This window comes from Vulpes vulpes, chromosome 1 (genome assembly GCF_048418805.1).
Source record: "Vulpes vulpes isolate BD-2025 chromosome 1, VulVul3, whole genome shotgun sequence".
Lineage (NCBI taxonomy): Eukaryota > Metazoa > Chordata > Mammalia > Carnivora > Canidae > Vulpes > Vulpes vulpes.
In genome coordinates this window covers 97,211,011-97,226,985 of record NC_132780.1, presented here as the reverse complement: position 1 = coordinate 97,226,985, position 15,975 = coordinate 97,211,011, and the positions used below count along the sequence as shown (strand labels likewise).

The 15,975-nt window shown below is 45.8% G+C and overlaps 1 long non-coding RNA gene across 1 annotated transcript in view; it reads left to right on the top strand.

Annotated features, from left to right (window-relative positions):
• The window catches only part of LOC140595906 (uncharacterized), a 30,580-nt gene continuing 14,605 nt past the window's right edge, over positions 1 to 15,975 (top strand). The window contains exons 1-2 of the long non-coding RNA XR_011997848.1: positions 1 to 280; positions 4,649 to 4,903. This is a non-coding gene — a long non-coding RNA (uncharacterized lncRNA). The remainder of the gene's footprint in view (positions 281 to 4,648; positions 4,904 to 15,975) is intronic.

Sequence of the window (15,975 nt, the reverse complement as noted above, 5' to 3'; positions counted from 1 at the left end):
GGGGCTGAGCATCCCGCCCCCCCAGTCTGCAGGGGCTTCCACAGAAGAGCCCCCAAGCCCCCGGGTCTCCGCCGCTTCTCTCAGAATCCTGCGTTCACTCTGCCTGCGTCCGAGCTTCTTTTGGTTTTGTTTTTTTATCTCAGACTGTTGTGCCCAAGATTGCGAATCCAAGAAACCACCCAGAAGCCGACACTGATGCAAACACACGAGGGTTTATTTACAAGCTGGAGCTTGTGTCCAAGCTTGCCCGACACAGCGGAGCAGGGACTTCGACCCCGAGGTGGGTTTTAGCTTAGTTTTAAGGGGTGGTCTCGGGGACCTCCAGAAGGGCTGGAGCAGGGATCCCTGGGTGGCACAAGCGTTTTAGCGCCTGCCTTTGGCCCAGGACGCAATCCTGGAGACCCGGGATCAAATCCAGCATCTGGCTCCCGGTGCATGGAGCCTGCTTCTGTCTCTGCCTCTCTCTCTCTCTCTCTCTCTCTCTCTCTGTGACTATCATAAATAAATAAATACATAAATAAATTAAAATTAAAATTAAAAAAAAAAGAAGGACTGGAGCAATTCCTCAAGTTCTGTTTACAGTTTGCTCTGGGGCCTTCAAGGGCATTGAGCTCTTTTCTCATTCTAATAGGGGCTTCCTGCCCTTGGCCTGGGCTCAGTTCTTAAGCTAATGCGGGGCTTTCTAAGACATTAAGCTGTAAACTTTTGTTTTTCTGCTGTGACTGAATTAATGCAAATTTCAGGTCTTCTTCGCAGGGTTGTGGGATGGCTGGACGTGTGCTAACCCTGAACTTAAAGTGGAATGGCCTTAATTTTCTCGACCTCCACACGTCCCGTCCCATCCTATCTAGCTCCTTCCCCCTTCCCCGGAGCTCCTAAGAGAGCAATTGCAAATGACCTCAGCTTGGCAGCGTGTGTTGGGGGACAGGCCCAGGGATTTGGGATCAGGAAGACCTGGAGCACGGGCGTCCCGGCTGTGCAGTGGGATTCCATGCTGCAGACTCTTATTCCCTAAGGCTATCTTGACTTTGTACATAGAAAAGCTCTCCTTTGTCTTTAAAAGATGAAGAGCGAGTCCAAGCGTTTTTTCTCTGCCCATCTGATTGCTCAGATTCCAATCTGAGACGTATTTCCTATTAATAAGGATAATTTACTCTCCGTAGTACTATGGTTAAAATATTCTGACACAAGTAATTCAGAGGGATGAGGGTTTCTTATCTCTTTCTTCACAGCTCAGTCACGCATCAGGAAATGCATCTTTATGGATTTGGAAAGAACTGAGAGACATTATTACCAATGGTCATATTATTATGTGAAGGGTTCTTCCCTGAGATCCCAAGAAGGCAGTTTTTCCTCGGGCTTGAGGAGGCCTCTTGGAGTGAGGTTAGAATCAGAAATTGTGTGTCTGGGTTTCAGATAATGGAACTGGTTAGCTAAGTAAACACGGACAGGCACTTAGGTTCTTTTTGTTTTTGTTTTTTCTTTTCTTTTTTTTTTAATTTTTATTTATTTATGATAGTCACACACAGAGAGAGAGAGAGGCAGAGACACAGACAGAGGGAGAAGCAGGCTCCATGCACCGGGAGCCCGACGTGGGATTCGATCCCGGGTCTCCAGGATCGCGCCCTGGGCCAAAGGCAGGCGCTAAACTGCTGTGCCACCCAGGGATCCCCTCTTTTAACATTTCAATTGCCTTGAAAGCTATGGAATAATTTCTAAACACCTGCCTCATTAGACTTGTAGGATTTTTTTATTGCTAATATAAGTTAACATTCATATGGCACATATTATGTGCCAAGAATTGTGTCATGCTTCCCAGAAAAGAACTCATGGGGTCCTCCAACAACCCTATGGGCAGATACTGTTATCTTGATGGGCCAACTAAAGGATAGGAAGAAAACATCTTGTCCAAGGTCAAACAGCTAGTTAAGTGGATTGGAACTCAGGAAGCCTGACTCCAGGCCGTTATGGCCACCAGAAAATATTTATTAAGTACTTACTAACGTCCTAGGTAATGTACAAATAAAGTCCAACTCTTTACTCATTAGAGCTCTATGGCACAGGCATTATTACTGTCTCCGTTTTGCAGAGAAAGAAGTAGGTTCAGAGCCTAAGCTCAAGGGACTTGCCCAGAGCCCTACAATTCAGAGGCAGAAACCTTCCCTTTCCTCATACTATTCTCCTTCCACCACTTACCTTCGCCTTTCTCTAAGTCTTAATATAAATGTTGCTTCTTCCGGTCATCTTCTGAGGCCCCAGTTAGACTAAGCCTTCTTATATATGTACTTGTAGTAAGCTGTATATTCACCTTTCTATTGGCTACTATAATCTTGTTTAGTCGTGTTTCTGTCACTTTTTGGTTAGTGTCCCTCTCTCCCACCAGCGTGGCCTGGAGGGAGATAGGGACTGCATCTGTGTCTGGTTGACTTGGTATTCCTAGCACCTTGCACATGGTAGGTATGCACCAAATACTTAATAAATTAATGGATCCCTAACCTTCTTGAGTTGGTGTTGATAAACATTAGAACATGAAATGGACCAAGATAAGAATGAAATTGCTGAATGAAATGATAAAAAGCAATTTTATCCATTCACTCATTCAGTATTTTATCAGGGGCCTACTGTGTGCCATATCTGAGTGAAGGAAAACGATGCGTGATTCCATTAGGGTATTATAATAGCAACTTAAAAATTGGCCTTCTAAGGCATTTGCTATAGTTGAAAGCTCTAACTAAAAGGCTCAGTGATTGGGAAGGAACTGAATAAAATCAAAATAAAGTATTATCTGGGCAGGAATTTCCCAGTAAATCTGGTTTAATAAAAATTTCACACGAATCCTTGTTTAACTGACACTGAAGCACTGTGAACTCTTTGGAAGACAAATGTCAAGGAAATAAATGGTAGGCACTGCTAATTTTAAATGCACTTGCAATATGGTGTCTAATATAAAAGAAGTATTTTTATCTGATTTTTGCTATTTATTATCCTTTCCTGCTTTTCAGGTTGAGGAGGCATTATACGTGTTGCTAAGTGTTTTTCTTTCCTTCTGATATACAATTCTTACTTTGTTCCCATCGAAGGCACTGTTTAAGAATAAGGCAAAAATTAATTAAACTATTCTTAAAGTGTCTTCACACTTGGAGCCTGATTCATTTAAGTCAATTTTCAAAATAAATCTTATTTATTAGAAAAAAAACAAAGATTTATAGGGAAATTGAGAAGATAGTACAGAGAATTCTCATGCACTGGCACTCAATTTCTCCAATTATCGATATCTTATATTAGTACGGTACAAATATTAGCTAATGAATCAATATTAAAATATTTGCATTGTCAGCTTTCTCCACAGTAAAGTGATTAGTATTAGTATTAGTATTATATTATCATTATTATTTTAAGTTTTCCATAACATATTTTGTAGAAGGAAGTTACTATGTGTATTCCACACATAAGAGTGGGAAGCTATGCTCATCAACTTGAGGGTGGAATGTCCGCACAAATTGTTTGAAATTCTTCTACATGGGAGATTTCTCTTCCTTATGGGTTTGTTTGGTTGTTTCTTTTTCAAAGATGTTATTTATTTGAGAGCGAGAGGAAAGAAAAAGCATGAGCCAGAGGGGCAGAGGGAGAGAGAGGAGCAGGTTCCCTGATGACCAGGGAGCCTGCCTAGGGACCTGGATCATGATCTGAGCCTAAGGCAGAAGCTTAACTGACTGAGCCACCCAGGTGCCACTCTTTCCTTCCTTCCTTCCTTCCTTTCCTTCCTTTCCTTCCTTTTTTTAAATAATAAATTTATTTTTTATTGGTGTTCAATTTGCCAACATACAGAATAACACCCAGTGCTCATTCCGTCAGGTGACACCCCCATTGACGGTCACCCATTCACCCCCACCCCCTGCCCTCCTCCCCTTCCATCACCCCTAGTTCTTTTCCCAGAGTTAGGAGTCTTTATGTTCTGTCTCCCTTTCTGATATTTCCCACACATTTCTTCTCCCTTCCCTTATATTCCCCTTCACTATTATCTATATTCCCCAAATGAATGAGAACATACCATGTTTGTCCTTCTCCGATTGACTTACTTCACTCAGCATAATACCTTCCAGTTCCATCCACGTTGAAGCAAATAGTGGGTATTTGTCGTTTCTAATGGCTGAGCAAGGCCCACCTTTTCTTCATCTTCATCTTCTGAGTCTCCTATGATATGAATGTTATTGTTTTAATAAGTGGCTGAGTTCCCTCAGTCTGCCTCTGTGGTCCATAACCTTTCTTGGGACTGCATCTCAGTTACAGCATTTTTAACGTTGGCCTGACTAGATTTTAGTTCTTTTATTTCTACAGTAAGGGATTCTCCAGTTTTCTTCTGTGCTCTTTTTCCAGCCCAGCTGCTATCTTTATAATCATTGTTTTAAACTCTAGTTAGACATCATGTATGTGTATTGATGAACCTCCTGGCTGTGAGTACGACCTCATGGTACTTTATGGAGGTGAATGTCTCCATCTCATTATTTTTTCCAGTAAAGAAAGAAGGAAGAAAAAAAAAAACAAAGAAAAACAATAACAACCCTATGGGCAGGACCCCCCAGAAAACCACCAGATTATTTTGGCCTGCTTGTTAAAAGGTAATGTAAATTTCACCTCTTCTTCGCAGGGGCCTTAAGTATTTCTGGAGAAGCTGGGTGTTGGCCTCCGTTTCCGAAGCTAACAGGCCTCTGCTGGAGCTGAGCAGGCAGCGCCTGAGCTTCCCATTGGAGGCACATGAGCCCAGGTACCGCCCAGGGAGCCCGCATGCGCCGTAGGCCTCATCCTCCTGAACAAACTAGGAGCCCGCCTGTGCTGGGGACGCCTGTGCTGGGGCAGGGCCCCCTAAAAAACCACCAGATTATTTTGGCCTGATTGTTAAAAGGTAATGTAAATTTCACCTTTTCTTCGCAGGGGCCTTAAGTATTTCTGGGGAAGCCGGGTGTTGGGCTCCGTTTCAGTGAGACGTTTCGGAAGCTAACAGGCTTGGACCCATATACCCACCGCTTGTGATAGAAAGGGATATAGATTTGGGGATTTTCTATCGCCTGAGGAGAGAACCCTAAAATACTCAGGATCTATGCTCAGAGTTAGTTTTATAGTTTAGCATTTGAGTATATATAAGATTCCCCCGTCTTTTTGTGCTCAGTATAGAGTGTTTAGGACCCCACAGCAGCATTTCAGGTCTGAGAGGGAACTGAGGGATCATCAGCTCTGGTCCTCTCCTCTGAGGCACAGGAAAGAAACTGAGAGTTCTGGAGGATTGGATTGTCCAAGTTCACATGCTTATTGGTGGTAGAGCTAGGTCTGAAGAAGGTCTTCCTAGAGATTGTTGCATCAAGACAGACACCACTGAACATAACTGGTTTAGATAGGCATTTGTGAAATAGACAATTTTGGGTTACTCTTTCTGCTTTTATACTTTCATATAAAGGTACGACTGCATCTAGGTTTCAGGATTACCCCTTCTGTTAGTTATAAGAGTAGATGATGTAAATATCAGTGTTTGCCTTTTGAAATTCTCTGTTTAACTATTTTTAAATTGAGTTTTAAAAATATTAAACCTGGCACTTAGTTCTCGGCTTGGACAAACTTAATCTGAGTAAGGTTGGCTTCTCTGAAAATATAGGCAATTAGATATAGAAGCATGAAGACTTGGAAAGTGAAAGGGTAGGCAAGGTCTCACAGCTGAGGTTTTTTTCGGGGAATACCTTTGTTTAATTAATTCATCAGGCAGTATTCTGATGGCGCACATGGAGACCTAATTCGAATCCCTTTTAGGGTGCTTCATGAAATGTAACTATCTGGCAGAAGAAAGACTACTTTGGTTGAATGTTTTATTGAGCTAAAGTGACTCTAATTCTAGATGAGCCTGAAGCTGTGACGTTAACGTGTTGTGGTCATTTAAAGAACTCTGGACCAGAATCGAGTCTTGGCTTTGCGCCTTGCCACCCGTGTGACCCTGAGCAGTGTGCATTACTTCTCGTGTCTTCCCGGTTTCCTTATCTGTTAGTTGAGGGGATCAGTCTCCAAACCGTTCATTAACTCTTTGTTTTTAATGACAATCACAGATTTGTCATTATTGGACCATCACTAATAAATATCACAAAAAGTGAATTCATTTCTCTTTCTCCCTCTCCCTCGTTTTTTGCATTTTTCCATTCTGGAACTTTGATTTGCTTCTCAGAATACTTAATTATTTGAACTGGGAAGGAGTTTCAGGTCATTTTCCATTCACATTCGTAACTTTTTATGATCTAATGAAGGTCATTTCATAAATGAATTGCTGAGGACGGCTGAGCCGTCCAGTACCTTTTTTTAATTTAAATTTAAATTAAAAAAAAAATTTTAATTTAAATTCAATTTCTCAACATGTAGTATAATACCCAGTGTTCATCACATCACTTGCCCTCCTTAATGTCCGTCCCCCAGTTACACTATCCTCCCACCCACCTCCCCTTCCGCAATCCTTTGTTTCCCCGAGTTAGGAGTCTCTCATAGTTTATCTTTTGTGAGACCCAGGAAATTTAACAAAAATCCCCTACCCCTGGACAAGCAGAGCAGTACTGATTCCATTTTGTGCTACACCTGCCACCTGCTGTATGACCCCCACATAACCTGCTTATTGCTTAAGGCACTGCCCCACCCTAGTCAAGCCGCTGGGCACACCCTAATCGGAAATCAGCTCATAACCATGTAACCCTGCTTTGTGCCCACCAAAACTGTGCATCAATTCTGAGCAAAGTAATAGGCCAGCTCAAATGGATACTATAGGGTAAGATGTAATTCAATCGGCCACTTGTGTGTGGACCGACATGACTGTGCAACTTTCTGCGTATCCCATGGGCCACTGGCCCCTATAAAGCTGCTACGCCTCTTAGTCTCGGGGTCCAAGTCCCTGCTCCGCTGTGTCGGGTACACTTGGACCCAAGCTCGAGCTTGTAAATAAACCCTCATGTGTTTGTATCAGTGTCGGCTCCTCGGTGGTTTCTCGGATTAGCAATCTTGGGGACAACACTGCCTCTCTCAATTTTCTCCACTCAGTTTCCCTCCCCTCCCTTATGATCCTCTTCATGTTTCCTACATTCAACATAAGAGTGAAACCGTATGATAATTCTTTCTCCACGTGGCTTATTTTATTCAGCATAATACCCTCCAGTTCCATGTCCATGAAAATGGTAGGTATTCATCCTTGCAGATGGCTAAATAATAATACATTGTATATATAGACCACATCTTCTTTTTTCTTAATTTTTTTCAAATTTTTTTAAAATTTTTATTTATGATAGTCACACACAGAGAGAGAGAGAGAGAGAGAGGCAGAGACATAGGCAGAAGGAGAAGCAGGCTCCATGCACCGGGAGCCCGACGTGGGATTCGATCCCGGGTCTCCAGGATCCTGCCCTGGGCCAAAGGCAGGCGCCAAACCGCTGCGCCACCCAGGGATCCCCAGACCACATCTTCTTTATCCATTCATCTGTTGAAGGACACCAAGGCTCCTTCCACAGTTTGGCTATTAACATTGCCGTTGTGAACATTGGGGTGCAAGTGTCCAGTCATTGCACTACATCTGTGTCTTTGGGGTAAATACCCAGCAGTGCAATTGATGGGTTGTAGTATAGCTCCATTTCCAGCTTTTTGAGGAACCTCCACACTGTTTTCCAGAGTGGCTGCACCAGTTCACATTCCCACCAACAATGCAAGAGTGTTCCACTTTCTCCACATCCTCTCCCACATTTGTTGTTTCCCGTCTTGTTAATTTCCCCCATTCTCACTGGTGTGAGGTGGTATCTCATTGTGGTTTTGATTTCTATCTCCCTGATGAAAAGTGACGTGGAGCAGTTTTTCATGTGCTTGCTTGCTCGCTCTGTGTAGGTCTTCTTTGGAGAAACGGCTGGCACCTTTAAGTTGGAGAAGAGATGGCATCTCAAGGGGTGTTATTTCCTGTCATGGCCACATACCAGAAGGCTCTTGAGTATGTGTGTGTGTGCGTTTGCCTGTGCCTGTGAGGAGAGGTCGTTGGATAGAATTTGAAAGCAGATCCTCTGCATATTTATAGGTCTATATCTATTTCTCTCTTTCTGCACACATCTATTTCTAACCATTTTGTCTCTATCTCTATAGGGAGATCTATATATGGACGTATAGAGATTAGATATAGAAATATTTATTTTGCATATTCAAATATAAATCTATAGTTCTGTTTGTACATAATAATTATTATATTATCAGTAATACATTGAATAATAAATATATTAAGTGGAAACATAGATTTATGTTTATATGTTTGTTTATATAAACATCTATTCATGTTCCTGGGATCGATCTATCAGTAGATCTATCACTCTATCATCTACCTAGCTAGCTAGCTATATATCCCAGGAAGAGAGAAACCCAGATCGAACAGATGGGAATGTCCCCCTCCGGAATGTGTCATGCAAGAAGATAGGCAAAAATCTTCTGTACTTTCCTGATGTGCCGATGCCATTAACTCAGAGATTACCTGTGATGTACTGTGGGCCAGGCGCCAGTGGTCAAGAGAGAATCCTTGAGACATTTTCCATGCAAAAAGGTGTTTTTATTAAAGTATGGGGACAGGACCCCTGGGCCTGAAGAGCTTCATCAGGATCACGAGGAGCCTTGGTTATAAACTTTAAAGTTGCTGTGTGGGGTGGGGACTCTAGAGATAAAAGAAGTTTCCAAAAGGATTTTCACAGGTGAAAGATTTACAGGATCCTGGAGGTCTGGCTATCAGCAAACAAATGTTGCTTTTGGCCTCTAGCAAAGCATTAACATTCAGGCAGCTGTGAATTCTTTGAAGAATGTCCCACTCTGTGGGTTTCAAGTATTTGTTTATGGACTGCAAGTTTGTTAGGAAATGTAATGGTAGGGATGCCTGGGTGGCTCAGTGGTTGAGCATCTGCCTTTGGCTCAGGGCATGATCCTGGGGTCCTAGGATGGGGTCCCACATTGGGCTACCCCCAGGGAGCCTGCTTCTCCCTTTGTCTCTGTCTCTGCCCCTCTTTCTCTCTCTCTCTCTCTCTCTCTCTCTCTCTGTGTGTGTCTCTCATGAGTAAATAAACAAAATCTTTTTTTAAAAAAGCAGATGTAATTTTAATCTATATTTCTTTGGCCTTAGTTCCCCCTATCACCTGGGTCTTCTCTCCCTCCCTGCATCTCTTGGTTCGTTGGCCTTTGGTGGTGAAGAATCCAAAGGATATGAGACAGGAGGAGAGTGAGATGGGATTAAGCCAATGAAGTAATTTCCCAGGGAGCTTGGGTAAGAGAAGTGCAGCAGGCGGAATGAAGTGAGAAAGTCAGGTTCTTGTCTCACGGAGTCGAAGAATGAATCTGGTGGACAAAGAAGAGTAAGTAAAGCGACAGGAGTTTATTAAGCAAGGATACCGAGAAAGCTCTCAGGAGTGGGAGGGGCCCAGGCTGGGTTGCCCACATGGGCCTCCACTGACAGTTTTTCATTTAGAACTGATCAGGGAGCTTGTGGCCTTCTCATTCTTGGGATGTCTTGGTTTGAGTAAGGACTAGTGATAACATCTTTAACAGTTTACTTCTTTTTAGAGTCTGGTTATTCTTTGTTGGGCACAGAGGACTGTCCTAAAAAAGACCCTCTCTACCCATACCTGGGACAGGGTGGTCTCGTTTGTTTCTTTATTTTTGGTTTCCTTACATCTCAGCATCCTTAGGATCTTTGTGAGCCTGAATCTGTAGCCCCCTACCTATTTCTCCCTACCTAGACTCTCCTGTCCCTCAGTCAAGAACAGAAGAGATGTGGCTCTGAGAAAAGGTGCACTAAGAAACATTGTCACAGTTTCAATGTGCCCTCCCCACGATTTGTGAGACCCAATTACTTCCAAACTCCTTTTTCCTCCTTTTTGTTTTGGATGGCAATGCTGCTCTGTGCCTGACCTACACAATCAATGACTCGGTAACAGTTCAACTCTGTGGAGAGAACCCAAGGGTCTGCTGGGGAAGTATGAAGGAGAACTGTGGACTTGCTTGTTTTGCCCTCAGAAATCAGCATTAAGACTGCAGGTAGTCCTCTGGGACATAGATCGAAACCCGGTGGGGACGGAGCCTGTCTCTGTACCTGCCATATAGAAGGCCAAATAGACTTCTTTTGGAAACGGATGGGTGTTGAATAAATAGGAGAATCTGTGTATGCTGGGTCTGTTTCAGGTCACTGATTCATACTTAGGGAACTTGTTCTCTGAACAAGTCCTGGGAAAACGTATCCTAAGTTATTTGAAAAGGAGTAGTAAGATAGATAAGGAGTTCAGAATTGAGAAAAATATTAAAATCATGTGAGGAAAGTAGAGGTGTTGATCCCGGAAGTGGGTTTCTTGCAATTTACTCACTTATAGCTCGTATATTCTGAACAGAAAAAAGAAAGGGAAGGAACCGCATGTGCTCAAGGTCATCAATTTCATCTATAAAAAGGAAATAATACCACCTGTCCCGCAACACTGTCTAGAAGGGATGGCTGTTGTGTGGACTTGCTAGGTCCAGTCACCATAAAATGTAAAAACAACACACTTTATTAATATAGCTACAAATATAGCTGAAATATACATTTTCTTATTTATTTATTTATTTATTTATTTATTTATTTATTTATTTATTATTTATTTATTATTTGAGAGAGAGGGAGAGAGAGGCAGAGACACAGACAGAGGGCGAAGCAGGCTCCATGCAGGGAGCCTGACGTGGGACTCCATCCTGCATCTCCAGCATCCCACACTAGGCTGAAGGCAGCGTTAAATTGCTGAGCCACGGGGGCTGCCCTGCAATATACTTGTTAAAAATATATTTTATTTATTTATTCATAAGATGGAGAGGGAGAGAGAGAGAGAGAGAGAGGCAGAGAGGCAGAGACGCAGGCAGAGGGAGAGGCAGGCTCCATGCAGGGAGCCCGAAGTGGGACTCCATCCTGGGTCTCCAGGATCACGCCCTGGGAAGAAGGCACTGCTAAACGGCTGAGCCACCCAGGCTGCCCGTTTTCAATTCTTCTTAAAACACACAATTTGACTTCTTTCTAGCAAAGTTTTATGTGAGTTGGTGTACCTATCAATTAAAAGCTGTAGGGTATGGATCCCAGGCTGCCCGTAAGGTGCATGTTCAGAGCCCTTCCAACTCCTCCAAGTGCAGCCTGGAAACCACCGAGCTGGTCTGAGGCCACATCCACAGCTGTGGGAACCAAGTGCCAGAGACAGTCACGATTTACTGGATCAGAAACTCAGTTCTCCTCTGAAGCATCTGAGTCAGGGAATTGGTTTCTCTCAGGGCAGGGTGAAAAAACCTTACACGATCAGGATTTCTCTCATCCCGAGAAAAATGCTTAGCGTTTTTTTGTCGGTTTCTTTTTTCTCATGTTGCTTGGCTGTTTCTCTTGTCACATTGTCCTACTTCCTTTGGGAATTAGTTTTGGAAAGAAATTGCTCACATAATGAAAATGATCTAGATACTCAGGTTAACAAAATTTTCTAGCCAGTGTGGATATGTGTGATTCACAGTTGCTTTAAGCCGACAGAAGTTTGTTTGCACAAATTAATAACAACTTTTAATAAACGGACTTTACTGTTCATTGCTAAACATAGTCCTGTCAGAGGGGCAAGACAGCCGAAGAGTAGGGTCCCCAAGTCACCTGTTCCCACCAAATGACCTAGCTAACTTTCAAATCATCCTGAAAACCTATGAATTCGGCCTGAGATTTAAAGAGAGAACAGCTGGAATGCTACAGTGAGAAGAGTTCGCATTTCTATCAAGGTGGTTCCCACCTGGGCCTCACTTGGACCTGGTGACTGTGGTTCCCTCCTGGGCCTCAGCCAGACCTGATGACTCTAGTCCCGAACTGGGCCTCACCTGAGCCTAGTGACTCTGGTCCCCATCCGGGCCTCATGTGGACCTGGCGACTGTAGTCCCCACCTTGGCTTCACCTGGACCTGGTGACTGTGGTCTCCACCTTCACCTCACCTGGACCTGGTGACTCTGGTCCCCACCCAGGCCTCACCTGGACATGGTAGCTGTGGACTTCATCTGGACCTGGTAACTGTGGTTCCCACCTGGGCCTCACCGTACTTGGTGACTGGGCTCATCAGCTACCAATGACTAGGATCCAGGATGGACCCTTAGTTGCTACTGACACCAGGACCATCCCCAGGGTCTCACTTGTTCCTGGTGACTATGGTCCTTGTCTGGGCTGACCTGACTCATCCTTGGCTCTGATCGTATGGTCTCCCCTATCGTGAGTGTGTATTGTCTATGCTCCCTTCTGGGTCTCACCTGATGGTACTGGGCCACAATATTGGCCCTTTGCAAGGCCAGTAGGTTCTCTGAGTCCTCCTGCATGGTGCTGCAATCCAAACACATCCCAGAATGATGGCGCATGAAAACCTTCCAAGGACCCATGCGTCCGGGTGCTCCCCGTGGGCAGGTCCCCCTCTGTCTTACCAGAGCCAGAGACAACCCCATAGCCCTGAGGGGCACAGACTGGGCCAGAACATCACACACAGGCCCTCACTGCCTGTCTGTCGCTCGCCCAGCTACAATCCACCTTCCCAGCCACTGTTCCAGGATACGCTGTCACGCTGGGATCACAGAGCGCTCCCACCCGGGTATCAGGAGCACATGGGCGGGGGACCCAAGAGGCTCCGGGGAACTGCCGATCTGATGCGCGGGGTGATGTCTCCCAGCCCGGGGGAAATCGAAGGTTTCTCTTAGATTCCACAAGCACAACGACCAAGGGGAGAAAGCAACGGACTGGACTTCATCAAAATTAAAACCTGATGTCAACCAGAGTGCGACCAAACTCCCCACCCTGAGGGCAAGGATGCATGAATATCCTGAGGGGGGGTCTGGGGGGAGCATGAGGGACTCCGGGATCCAGTGCGTGAAGAGCAAGCCTGCTCACCGGTCAGGGGGACCCAGCAGGCCCTGACAGTCCGTCTCTGTCCACAGGGTGGGGCAGGCGGGTGTCATCCCTGTTGGGGTCCATGCATCTAGGATGGGCTAGAAAGGTCCTGTATTGGGTCTCCCTGCACAGCATAGGGCTTACAGGGGAGCGGGGGTCCTGGGGGAGCTGCCGAACTGCAACTGCAGCCTCCTTCCCTGGACAGGGCCTTACGGGCCGCCCTCACCCTGTGGGGCTGTGGAAGGGCTGCAGGAGCTGCTCAGGGTCATCGGATTGGGGTCGGGTTGTTTTGGACCCCAGCCCTGGAGGCCAGCGCCCCACCTGGAACCACAGGCCCCAGAGTGGCCCCCGGGGAGCAGGCATCAGCCTCCACTCACTTGTGACCTGTCGCTGTGTGAGCGCCTCCTCTTTATGCACCGGGGTACTGGGGAGAGTGGGAGAGTTAGGGTACTGAAGAGAGTGGGAGGACTGAGCTACTGGGGAGAGCGGGAGAGTCGGATCGCTGTGAGCCAGATCCGGAGCCCGAGTGCTTCCGAAGGTCTGCAGATGCACAGTGAGCACCAGGCAGCAGTGGAACCCGGGGGCGGCACAGTTCCGCCCACAGTGGGGTCCTGCTTCATGACTGTGGGCAGGCAGGGTCCAATCAGCACTTAGCCCTTTACCCTGAAGGCTGAGGGTCACGGGGGAGGGTTCTGTCCCCATGCCAGGGGGGAAGGGGATGCAGGCAGCCTCACACATCCTCAGTGCCCATCCTCAGGCCCTGCAGGCCTTCTGCCCTTCTAGGCAGACAGGGGGTCACAGACGTCCCCCCAACCCCAGAGTTCACAGCATGGGGTTGCACTTAACATTTGAGGGGCTCCTGAGTGGTTCAGTCGGTTCCACATTGACTCTTTAGTTTGCTTCAGGTCAGGATCTCGAGGTTGTGGCGTGGAGCCTTACGTGGGGCTTGGGCTTCGGTGGGTGAGGACTCCGCTCCCTCTCCCTCTGTTCTCCCCACTGCAGCCTGTCTCAAGTAAATCTTCTAAAAATTAACATGAAGACATGCGAGCATCTTTATCTCCTCTGCAGAGGTGACTTCGTGTGTGTGTAACGACCGTGTAAATTCCTTTCACGGACCCACCGGGAGTCCTACCAGAAACCCCTTTTCCTTGATATTTATTGAAGTACAGTCAACACACAATGTGACAGTAGTTTTAGGGCTACAACTAGTGACTTGACAATTCTGTGCCTTACTCAGCTCCCCCCACGAGAAGTGGCGTCACCGTCTGTCCCCGTACAAAGTTGTCACAACAGTACTGACTCTATTCCCTAGGCTGTACTTTCTAAATTTCTGTAATTTATTTATTTGAGAACTATACGCTTATAGCTCTTACTATTGTTCATCTATGTTGCCCATGTACTACCCATGGCCCCTCTGTCCATTGGTCAGCAGGATCCATCACATTAACCAGAGAAAGGACATGGGGCAGCCCGGATGTTTCAGCAGGTTAGCGCCTGCCTTCGGCCCAGGGCGGGATCCTGGAGTCCCGGGATTGAGTCCCACGTCAGGTTCCCTACATGGAGCCATCTTCTCCCTCTGCCTGTGTCTCTGCCTCTCTCTCTCTCTCTGCCTCTCTCTCTCTGTCAAGGATATGTAAATAAAATATTTTTTAAAAATAAAAGAAGAGAAAGGACAAAAAGCATAGGATCCTCTCAAGAGTTGCAGAAAAATCATTTGACAAAATACAACATCAAAAGCATAGTGGGTTTTGAGGAAATGTCTATCAACAGAATAAAGGCCGCTAGGAAGGCCCGCAGCTGAAGTCATCCTGAAATCATCTCCCCTGAGCAGGAACAAGCCAAGGAGGTCCCCTCTCAGCACTGGAAGTCCTAATGTAGTCAACAGACAGGAAACAGGAAAGGTTCCACACCTGGAAGGGGGACGTCACACTGTCCCTATTTGCTGAAGATGCAGTACTAGAAACTGGAAACCCGAGAGCCTCCACCAAAACCTGTTAAAACTAAGGAGTGAGTTCAGTAAGGTCACGGGACACAAACTGACCCTACAGAGCTCAGTAGCCTTGCTGCGTCCCGACAATGAGCACTCAGGAAGGAAATGAAGGACATGACTCCCTTCTCAGGAGCATCACAGAGAATAAATAATGAGACTGAACCAAAGGAGCACAAGACTTGTGGCCCTGGCAGGCCGTCCTGGGCTCGTGGGGTGGGAGCCTCATCTTGTGAAAATGTCCGCAGTTCCTGAAGCCAGCCTCAGTTTCAATGTCATTCCTATCAAAACCATGGTGGCAGATCCTAGAAATAGGAAAAAAAACCCCAAACATCCATCTGCCCCCACAAATGACCCTGGACAGCAAATCAGTATAGGAGAAGCAGGACAGAGCGGGACGCAGCACTTTCCTCTTTCAAACGATGTCACAGAGACACAGGAGAAAGCAGTGTGGTTCTCAGGCCCCCGGCTGGCTCGGTTGGTTAAGTATCCAACTCCTGCCCTCACCTCCGGTCCTGATCTCAAGGTCCTGAGTTCTAGCCCTGGGCTGGGGCATGGACGAGGCATGGCGCTGACTTAAACAAACCAGACCGGGATCCCTGGGTGGCGCAAAGGTTTGGCGCCTGCCTTTGGCCCAGGGCGCGATCCTGGAGACCCGGGATCGAATCCCACATCGGGCTCCTGGTGCATGGGGCCTGCTTCTCCCTCTACCTGTGTCTCTGCCTCTCTCTCTGTCTGTGACTATCATAAATATAAATTAAAAAAAAAAAATTTAAAAAAAAAAATTAAAAAAACAAAAAAAAAAACAAAAAAAAACCAGACCCACAGGGGGTGGTCCCGGCATAAGCTGAAGGAGCAGAACAGAGAGTCCAGAAGGAAATGGGCTCTGATACAACTGATTTTTTTAACTTAATTTAATTTAAACCCAATTAATTAACGTATAGTGTATTATACTTTCAGAGAAAGAATTCAGGGATTCACCAGTTGGAGAAAACAGCAGTGCTCATGATGTCAGGTGCCCTCCTTCATGCCGGTCCCCTGTTAT